We start from the raw sequence: 10,209 nt of genomic DNA, 5'->3' as shown, positions 1-10,209 counted from the left end.
TACGTCTGCTGAATGTCCAGCCCGCGAGGAGCAGAGGCCGACAACAATGCCCCGCATTGATCATTCCACGAAGCGCCCGCCCAGCCATTTGGTGGCAATTAATTACATTGAACCTTTTCCACTGGGAAGAAGAAGCAATTTATTTTGCAAGTGTGGAGTTGCCCCTCCTGCCTGCAGGGCCCCATGGGATGTTAGATCCACAAACACGAAATCTCAGGGGAGGGAACACGCGGTACCCACCCAGAAGCCTCTGGCCCAAAGGACAGTGTCAGGGTCTCCTAACAGCGTAGCCGAGGCGCGCGCTCACGGACGCAGTGCGGCGTGAATGGCGGGCCATCATGCCGGGCGCGGCGCCCCCTCGATGATGACCATCGCGTGGCGCCGTGTCCAACACAGGTACAATATGCGGACCTGGGAGGCGGAGGCTGCGAGAACTGGCCTCGCCCTCACCATCACTATTCACACCCCACGGACCAGCCGGTGCTTCCTGTCCCTGTAGTGTTGGGATGTCTGGGTCTAGAGGTCCTAGTTCCCAGAGTGGGAAATTAAGGGACACACTGAGAGTCTCCCGGAAATGTAGGCGGTGGCTGCCACCTAGAACCTCTGCTCCCTATGCCAAGGGACTGGCAGATGAGGACAAGGCCGCGTGGTCCGTGGCGAGGCGCCTGGTCGTCAGGATGCGGGAGAGCTGCCACTACACAGGAGGAAGGTGTTCGGTGGTCAGGTGGCAGACTGGAGCATCTCCCGATGCTCCTGTGCCCAGTTTAAGGTGACAAATGTAAAAGTATGACAGCCAGAGCCGGCAAAGGGCATTGGGTTTCCAGGGACTCAGATTCCTCAGAGGCGAGAGTCTGGGTCACTTCATCAGGCGGAGACGCAGCTGAAAACGAGGGACTCTGAACTGGACAGTGTGGCTCAGGGGCCGATAAGTATCGGGTCACGACCACTGCTCCAGTGGGCGTGGGGTTTCTGACCACGCTGCTCATGCAGCTGCTCAGGAGAGAAGACCAAACAGATCCTGGAGAGGAGCTTACCGTGCAGGGAGAGCGCACTGTGAGAAGCAGGTGGGTCTGAGGAGGCAGGCAGTGCGAGGCAAGGGTGCCGTTTCGGTCCGTTTGGGCCGCTGGAACAGAACGCTGAGACTGGGTGCCATGTGAACAACAGGAATGCATTCCTCATGACTCTGGAGGCTGGAAGTCCAAGGTCAGGGCGCCAGCATGGTCAGGGCAGCTGAGGGTCCTCTTCTGGGTTGCAGACTGCAGAGGACTTCTTGTCGCATGGGTTGGACAGCTCTCTGAGATCCCTTTGAGGAGGACACTAATCCCTTTCATGAGGGCTTCACCCTCATGACCTAATTACCTCTCCAAGGCCCTACCTCCTAGTCCTGTCACCTCGGGGGTCAGGATTTCAATGCATGAGTCTCAGCGGAACACAAACATCCAGTTCATAGCAGACACTATGGTGCTGCAGCCAGGCCCTCCTCAGAGCAGACCGACGCAGCTCCCGGCCGACGGGAGCATTGGCTGCTGTGGCTCACAGCTGTACCCCTCCGTGGGAAGTCCCACCGGCCGCAGGGACCCGCCTTGCCTGGTCTTATACCTCCCCCCAGGGGACGACTGTCACCAAGACCTGGCTTCTGCAGGGATACCTACATCCAGCCCCCGCTCTGCCATTCAGGACGTCTCTGAAGGATTTCCCCAGCTGTGGAGCTCCGGAAGATCCCGAGACCCCAGTCGCACCTGCATCCAGGGTCAGTTTCTCCCTCCGCTCGGTTCCGCCTTCTTCTCACCCGCAGATGCGTTTCTCCCAGGAACACTGCCCGACGAACGTCCACAGCCAGGCCTCTGAGTCCGTTTTTGAAGAACCTGTACTAAGACAACACCTTTTCCCGCTGTAAGAACCAGCGTTTTGTACCCACTCCAAATATTGCCCTCAGCTGGGACATATCCATGGCACCGTACAAAAATACCATTTCTATGACTAAACAAGACCTGTAGAACCACAGGGCTTCCTGTCTTTTCCTATGTGGTGGATGATTCTGTGAACGGTGAACTCGCCGTCGGAAACCGTGCATTTGGACGTGTATCGTGACATTCTGAATAGAGAACAGTCAAAGCAATTTTGGTCGCTGTCACTTATTCTTTTAAACGTAAAGAGAATGCTTTTGGAGACTATCGAATTCTTCAAGATAACATCATACGAAATGTGCAGATAAAATTTTTATGAGATTCCTTTTACAGTTTTAGTCAATAAAATAGTTAAAGCCTATTTTATTGAGTCATATAACACTTATTCAATTGCCATCAATCACCATCTTATTTCATCTTATAGAATATTGTGCATTTGTCTTATTTATTACTAAGAAATAGACTTCTTCGACCTTAAGATGAAAACACTGAGACACTAACTGACAAATAAATACACGCGGAGGTAGATAGACTTTTCATCATCCTTTTAAGATGTGTGTGAATATGAAATGTAAATATTAATGGGCATAAATGATACCACTCATACCTGCCCGTGTTTTCAAGAATTTAGTAAACAAGAGATAAGAGTAAGGCAAATGGGAGACCAGAGAATGAAGGTCCTTCCACCTGGGATGGGGACGAAGCATTGCCATCCCCCCAACATGCCAATGACACATTCTAGATTTTCTCAGCGGATCCCGAACTCCACTCATTGACCCGTTCACCTCTGAAGAGCCTGTAAAGCTGTCGATAACTGTCCTCTTCGGGAGAGGGTTAGGGAACACAGAGTCCCCGTAACTACATGCCTACCATCTTGCCCAGCCCTGAGAGGCTACTCGGGGCACAGAGGCTGTGGGGTCCTTGGCTCCCTTTTCAGCGTCCCCAGCCTGCTCTTCCCAGCAGGTCCCAGCAGACCTGGTTCCTGGAAGTCATGCCTCTGCTTTCCTTCCAGGTCTATTTTTTGCCCAGAGTTGCAGATTCCTCACCGCGAGTCTCTGTTCTTTTTCCTCAAGGCCCCTCAGCTGTTTTCATAAAGGAGGGTTTCCCTTGCCCACGCCTGGCGACTTCGGGCCACAGCCAGCATCCTTGCAGTGGGCCAACAGCCCACTCTGCCAGCTCATCAACCATCTTGTTTTTGCCTCTGAAGAAAAGGGGCCTCACGTGACCATCAGAACTTCAGCCAGAGGACACGTGTGGGCAGAGCCTAGACTGAGGGCCAAAGGCAGCAAGCCCCAGGTGAGGGCAGAGATGTGAAGTCATCGACAGTCACTGCTGCTCCAAACACACCCCTGGTGGAGTCTGTGGTGGCCCTGGAGTGACCGTGAAGTCAAGTCTCAGCCTCGGGGAGGTCAGGAGGCTTAAACGGACGTTGTCGGCGCTGAGCCTTCACACTTGTATCTCGATCCTTGAGGTTATACAGTCAGTTCAGCATGAGAATTGTCACACTCAGATCTTATATGTTCTCCAGCAAAAGGTTGAAGCCAGTGGGGTCTTAGGAAAACGCCTGCCTCGTCTGTGGTGGCCATGTCTTCCGTCACCTACTGTCATGGAACTTTAGCTCGGCGGAGGCAGGGGCCATCTCTCATTCACTCGTTCATCCCTAATGCCCAGACAACTGCTGACCAGATGTCGATGGACTGAACGCTCACGCTGTTCGGAAAGGACGTGTACCGAGCTTTCAACTCCATCAAACACAGGACGCCAGGGATGATCACCCCCTTTCACCCCAACTTTTCAGAGCTTGCAAAGATTTCTCCGCAGGGCTCCAGCACCGCCCCAACCAGACACGGAGGTCACGTGCATCAGCTCACCTGCGCCGCCTTTGGTCCCGTGCCCTGGTGCTCTCCAGTGTGTCTCATAGGTGACCCTCTTGCAACCATAGATGGGTAGACCAGAAGGACGGGAAGATTCCACATCCGCTACATCCTGTTTCTAGCAGGATCACAAAAAGATAAAGTCGTATTCGTCCCTAGTTTCTCTCCCTGACTTGTCCCCCACCCCCTTTCCAAAAGGCCAACCTCAGAAGCTCTCCAGGAGCAGATGTTGTCAGGTCCTCGGCCCTGGAGAAAATGTCAGCTCCTTATTATAAAGAGGTCACTCATCAACCACCTCGCTCTCTCTCACCCGCTCGTGCAGTGGGGGTTGGATCTCTTCCGCCATCTTACTTCCCTAAGTGGCCTCCAGGTGGAATCGGGAATGTACGGAGCGACTTGGCAGGACGTCAATGTCCCCTACGCAGCCACCTTCCCCAATTCCTTGTCGCTTTCCCCGATTCCGCCTCCTCACTTCACAAAAACAGCCATACGGCAGAAGCGCAACCGAGGGCGAACGAGCCTCGGCGAAGCGCCCAGGCCGCCTGCCGTGGTACGCTGTCTCTGACACCCAGGGTCGTGTTTCCAACTGCAGGGTTCGGGCCTTGCATTTGCTCGGGAGACGCTGACTTCATAGGTGCCTCCGAGGCATCACGGGAGGCGAGAGGCAGGAGGTCTGAGAAGGGCGGGGACTGCGCGTGGAGCAGGGAGCCGGCCCTCCTGACAGTCTCACGAACCCGCACTGTGAAACCACCTTCCGCTCCATTTTTGTCACTTCAGAATAGCCAAAGGGTCCCTTTCTCAGCTTTAGTAGAGTCAAATGCAATAGTTCTACTCCGCAAAAAAAGGCTGCAGTCAACTTGGGTGAGAAATACCCTCTTCCGTCCGTGAAAATGACCCAGCAGGGAGTGTAAACTCTGGCGAGCACGGGGCGACCACAACGAGACTAGGACAGTTGTTTCTGCTGCCACGGCCATCACCCTCCCTCCCCAGAACACTTCCTCTGTGATCAAGTGCAGCGAAGCCAGGAAAAAGTACGTGAATCGAGTGTTTACTTGGCAGTCGAGTGTTGATAAAAGGTTGGCCTTTGTGTGGTTCTGGACCCAGCACGCACTTCACAATCCAGCCAGCAGGCCCTTGACACTGAAAACCAAGGAGCAGGTGACAGCTCTTAAACAATACCCAGTTCCGGGCTTTCCGCCCACCGTTTGGTCACTTGTCCCAGACGCCCGACTCTCGAGAGACCGTGTTTATGCTGAGTCTGACTCGGGGTCACTTTGGTGGAGTGGTGTCCAGCGGTGCGCGTCCCACATTAAGAGTCCGATGCCAAGATTAGGAGCCCAGTGACAGGAAAGACAGGGAAGGGACTAAAATGAAAGAGCAGCCCCAAGACACGAACGTCGCCAGGTTGCTGCACTGGTGATGTGAGCTTGTGGGAAGTTAAAACCAGCCTCCGGTTCAGTCGGAATAATCTTCAGATCGTCTGGAAACCACAGACCGTGGCCCTGATTTATGGACGAACTTTCAGACTGTGGGTGCAGGAGAGTAGAGAGGCAGCAGGGCAAACCCGGAGCCGACGCAGCCTCACTCGCCGAGGGCCCGTCTCCCCAGAGAGGCGAACAGCAACGATCACGGCAATGACTTATTATCATCGTTAGAACGAATTCTCCGCCGAGCTGTTTGCTCACCTCGTACCAGCGTCAACACTCTCCGTCCCCCTTGAGGTTTGCTGAAGCGATGTGGCAAATACTAGATTCATGCCCCTCTGACCCCAAAGAGAAAGCAAGTTATCTCGAGTTTTCCTGCCCGAATGAATATTTGAATTGGACAATAAAAGGAATCTAGACTTTTGCACACAAGCGGAACCATCACACGAAAGGATGTTCTCCCTCGGGCTGACCTGCTTCCTGACGAGTAGGGGAATCAGAGAATCTCGGTGTTGGGAGACCCGCGTTTTCCTCCCAGCTCTGCCATGAGTGGGCACCGTGGCCTTCCTCGAGCGTGGTGCCGATCTCTCTGTGTCCCCTCTGGCTCGGGATGGGGCTGCCGCCTGTCTCGGTAGGAGAAACTGGGCACGTGTGCAAGCCCTCTGAGCAGACAGGGGGCCAGACAGCAGCAAGGCCCGCGGGATGTGGGTCCTGTTGCTCCTGGTCTTTTGCCAGGATGTGCCTAATGCCGTCATTCGGTTTCCACCCTTAGAGGAATAGAAACTGTGGAGCTGGAAAACAAAAACTCTAGTGGAAAAGGACAAGAGAGTTCCTTTTGCTTTACTCTTTGTTTTTAATTCCTCGGGCCCAGCAGCCACCCCAGCGTCGGGCGCTGTGGTCAAGGATCCCACACGCTAGGATGCGCTGATACCCCTGGATCGTCAAGCCACGTGTCGCTGGAGACTCATTCAGGAAGAGTCTTTCCAGGCTAATCAGGGAAGAAATAAGAGAAAGAGTGGAACCATAAACCGGGCAGAGGAAGCAGGGAGGTGGGGCTTGCGTAGAAGACTCGACGACGCCCAGCCCAGACTTCCCCTCGACGAAGCACGCGCTGCCCCGGCTGTCGGGGAAGCTACCAGTCCTTCTCCAAGGACCCCCGCTGCAGAGAGATGTCTGACCAGGGGGACCCACAACCCAGGACAGATCGGGGAGGGAGCAGAAAGGCCGAGCATTTGGCCATTCCCGCTCCCGAGCTCCACGAGGTGTCAGGTGACCCCGTCACCTCTACGCCCCTTTTAACCTCTCTCTCTTCTCACTCATGTCTCCAGTCTCCCCCCCGCCCACTGCGGTCCACCCCTTAATCGTCTATCCTCTAAACTCCATCCCAGAGCCTGCTCCCCGCTTGTGACACCTGGGAAATAGGTGTCATGGAGCTCGGAGGTCGGGGAGGCCCAGTGGAGCAATTCCTGGCCGGTGAGTTCAAGGCCATCGTATGGATCTTAAGCGCGACGGAGAGCCATGGAATGGCTTTGTGCAGAGAATTCAGATGACTGTTCTGGCTGCACAGGGGAGGCCAGGTGGGAGGGAGGCCAGGGTGAGTAATTTTAATGACAGCTAGCACGGATTGTTTTACTGTGTGCCCGGCACACTTACAAGTGTTTAAATGAAGTAGGCACCCAATGAAACAGGTACGATTTTCTCCTCATTTTAACTATGGAGAAACCAAAACGCAGAGGGAATAAAGAACTAGGATTCCAACTGGGCTCTCTGGCTGCAAAGCTGTACCCCGCACTCCACAAAGCTGTGCCGTGGGTCGACCAGATGGACAGCTATTTCCGTGTTCTGAGTCGGGAGGCAGCAGTGGAGCCTGAGGATAAATGGATGTGTTTTAAAGATAAGTAGGAGATTAGAAGACAAGGTAGAATTCAGTTACATACCGGTCGCAGGGTCGTGTGGGAGATGCTCTCAGGGATAGAAGTCGGGGTGCCACTCGCCGAGATACGGAATTGGAAGAGAGCCAGGGTTGTAGCATTTGGAGCTGACGCAGGAGGCCGGGGGCAGCCTGAGTCCACTTGGACCTGCAGAGCGCTGAGGCGCCTCAGTGACTGAATTCTCGTAAAGGTGCGTGAGCCTAACCTCCCACGGGGCTGCGGCTCTTACCGCTTGGTTATGTTCATTCCGCCTGTCACAGTCCCTTGTATCACACTGCTGGCCTGCACACAGGAGGGGGGGGCACTGCTTCCCTGAGATTCTCTCTCTGGGGCCGAGTGAGTCCCCTGCCTGTCCTCCGCTAGAAGTCAGCAGCAAACCGTCTCATCAAGCATAAAATCATGCCGTGGGAGGACAGGAGAGCACGATGGGTAGTTTAGAGCATAGATTTGGAGACGGATCGGTGTTAGTCTGCTCGGGCTGCTCTAACAGACCGTCAATGACCGGGTGGCTTAAGCGGCAGAAATTTATATCTATGTGTCGTCAGAGCCTGGAAGTGCGGGCCGAGCTGCCTTTTGGCTGGTTTCTGATGAGGACCCTCTTTTTGGTGGCAGGTGGCCATCTTCTCGCTGTGTCCTGGCACGGACCCCTGTCCACGTGCCATGGACGAAGATCCCTTCCTCTCCTTTAAGGACACGGTCCTGCCAGATGGGGGCCCTACTCATAGCATCGCATTAAACCTTAGTTACATCCTCAAAGGCTGTATGTCCACATCAAGTCACACCGGGGGTTAGATCGTCAACATATGAATTTGGGGCGGGGGTCAGGGGGACACATTTCAGTGCATGACAGATTCCAAGCCCTACCTTTTACGAGCGGTGAGGTTACTTCCTTGCCGATTGACTACCTGGTATAAACCCCAGGTTTTTTTATCTGTAAAATATGGTCACGGAGAGAATGTGACGAGATAATAATATGCGTAAGATATAAACGCGGAGCCTGACATGCAGCAGACAAGCAGGGCTAGGACCGACGGTCGCTAGCGGCCATCACAGGAGGTGACCACACTTAGTTAGCGTTCATTTCATTGGAACCCCTCCCCGTCACCTCCTGTCCTTACTCTTCCAAGCCTGTGGCCTGTCTTGCAAGAACAGCGGCTGCGAGCCCTGAGGACAGTTCCAAGACGCTCCCGAAGGGACTGCTCATCATCTCTCCAATGTTTTGTCCCTGTTCCTCCGCGACAATGTTTGCCGTTTGCTTCCTTTAGAGGAAGCCCCACCCATGAAGTTTGCTCAGTGGGAGAGAGAGGTCAGGGAGGAGGAAAAGGAGTCTATTTGAAGAGAGTCTTGGGAACCGAAAGGTCATTTTTTTTTTTTACGAGAATAATGGATGGATCAATTCCCTCCGCAGCGAGTCCCTCTCTTTCCGCAAGGCCACTTCCCAGGGGGAATCGTCAGTACCTTCCGTGACCCCGGAGGCGACTTTCCTTGAGAAAAAGTAGCCCTGGTGTTTTGCTGCCATTGACGAGTTTTCTTTGCTGAGGCCTCCACAATCCCGCCGGTCTCAGGAAACACTGGATCCCTGTGCTGTGGCCTCTCATAGGGCGACGCAAGGGTGATGGGGACTCACATCGTATTGCCGCCCGGGGCACTAGCGACCTCTCGCCTTGAGGAGTAAGACAAGAAATGGGCAGCCGAGCCCTGGACTTCAGAGTCGACGGCTTGAAGGAAAGAGGGATGCCCCAGACCTTAGGAGGGGAAATGTCTCTGCTTGTCAAACCCCGGGGAGCACGGCCGTACCTGATTTGGGGACGGGATTTTGTGGGGGAGGAAGACTTCTACTGCCAGGCCTCTCTCCCTTCCTGCAGCCCGCGGCACCAGGAACCCTCCAGGGAGAGCACAGCGACTTGGCTGAGAGGCGGCTCAAGATTCCATCACTGTTCGCATCCAAAACAAGCAGCAATAACCGCGGGTAGGACCGTGGAAGCGGCATGCGCGAGGGATGCGATGCCGTGCGCCAATCCGGGGTGTGCCTCTCAGTCCCACTGGGGACTGCCCCACGTGAAACGCGGCAGCGGCGGGCTTGCCCCCGAGCCTGTTGTCCTTTCAGATCTCCCCGCACGTGAGCCTCCAAACTGGCCGAGCAGCAGCGAATGCACGAAATGCTGTAGATCTCGCGTAGACCTTCCAGGCGTCGACGGACCATGGGGGGCCTGGTCCTCTCTGCCTGTGGCATCACCTGCAATGCAGAAATGGGTGCGGTCTTTACGTTTTACATGTGGCCCCCGTGGGATAAACATTTCGATGTTGAATAATTGCTCTGAAAAGGTAACAAAGTGAAAGGCACTTTAATGTTAGGTATTAATTCTCCAAAAAAATAATTAAGTGAAACTGGGCTCATTTCTAAATAAAGGAGAGAAGGAAGGAAGGAAGGAAAGAGGGAGGGAGGGAGGGAGGAAAGAAAGAAAGTGAAAGAAAGAAAGAAAGAAAGAAAGAAAGAAAGAAAGAAAGAAGAGAAAGAAAAAGAAAGAAAATGGGGGGGAGGGGAGAAGAGAAAAAGAAACAGCTAAGTTTCCCTGGATTGTCAGTATATGCATCTAAGTGGAAGAAAAAATTCATAGGGACAGTTTTTTAAAAACAATATTTTTTTTTAACAAAGAAAGAATAAAAACTAAACTTACGGTTTTTTTATGTAAGAGGGAAAAGAGTGTTAAATGAAAAAAACAAACAAACAAACAAACGAAAAACCCATGCACCTGACCCCTAGCTCCCCTTTGTCCAGATGGGAGGAATCTCACGTCTGGAAGCTCACGAGTTGGGGCTTCATAAGCCCCCCTGTACCCTTGCTTCCTGGAATCCACTAAAAGAAAATGGCAAACCAGCCAAGACATTCGACTGAGGTTTGTTAAGAAAACAGTCTCAGTTTGAGTTGTTTTCTGAGAGGAGGGTCGGAGAGATGTGGTTTAAGTAAGGAAATTGCTCGTGGACGGTTGTGGAAACCGGGACTCCGTTCGCTGTCCCGCACGTCTCTGGCTAGAGTTCGAGGAAGCAAAGTGGGACAGTTGTTTGCGAATTA

General features: G+C 53.6%; 1 long non-coding RNA gene across 1 annotated transcript; it reads right to left on the bottom strand.

The window, feature by feature from the left end:
* Nucleotides 1-345: 345 nt before the first annotated feature.
* On the bottom strand, nt 346-5,404 carry LOC107501376. Its single transcript, XR_001594745.2, has 3 exons — nt 3,986-5,404; nt 3,779-3,899; nt 346-1,882 (listed from the first exon to the last, which is right to left on the bottom strand). It is a non-coding gene; the product is annotated as an uncharacterized LOC107501376 (long non-coding RNA).
* Between the last annotated feature and the right edge of the window lie 4,805 nt (nt 5,405-10,209).

Source organism: Rousettus aegyptiacus, unplaced genomic scaffold (assembly GCF_014176215.1).
Source record: "Rousettus aegyptiacus isolate mRouAeg1 unplaced genomic scaffold, mRouAeg1.p scaffold_m13_p_4, whole genome shotgun sequence".
NCBI lineage: Eukaryota > Metazoa > Chordata > Mammalia > Chiroptera > Pteropodidae > Rousettus > Rousettus aegyptiacus.
Note: the sequence above shows the minus strand (reverse complement) of the source record. Positions and strands in the feature narration are given on the sequence as shown.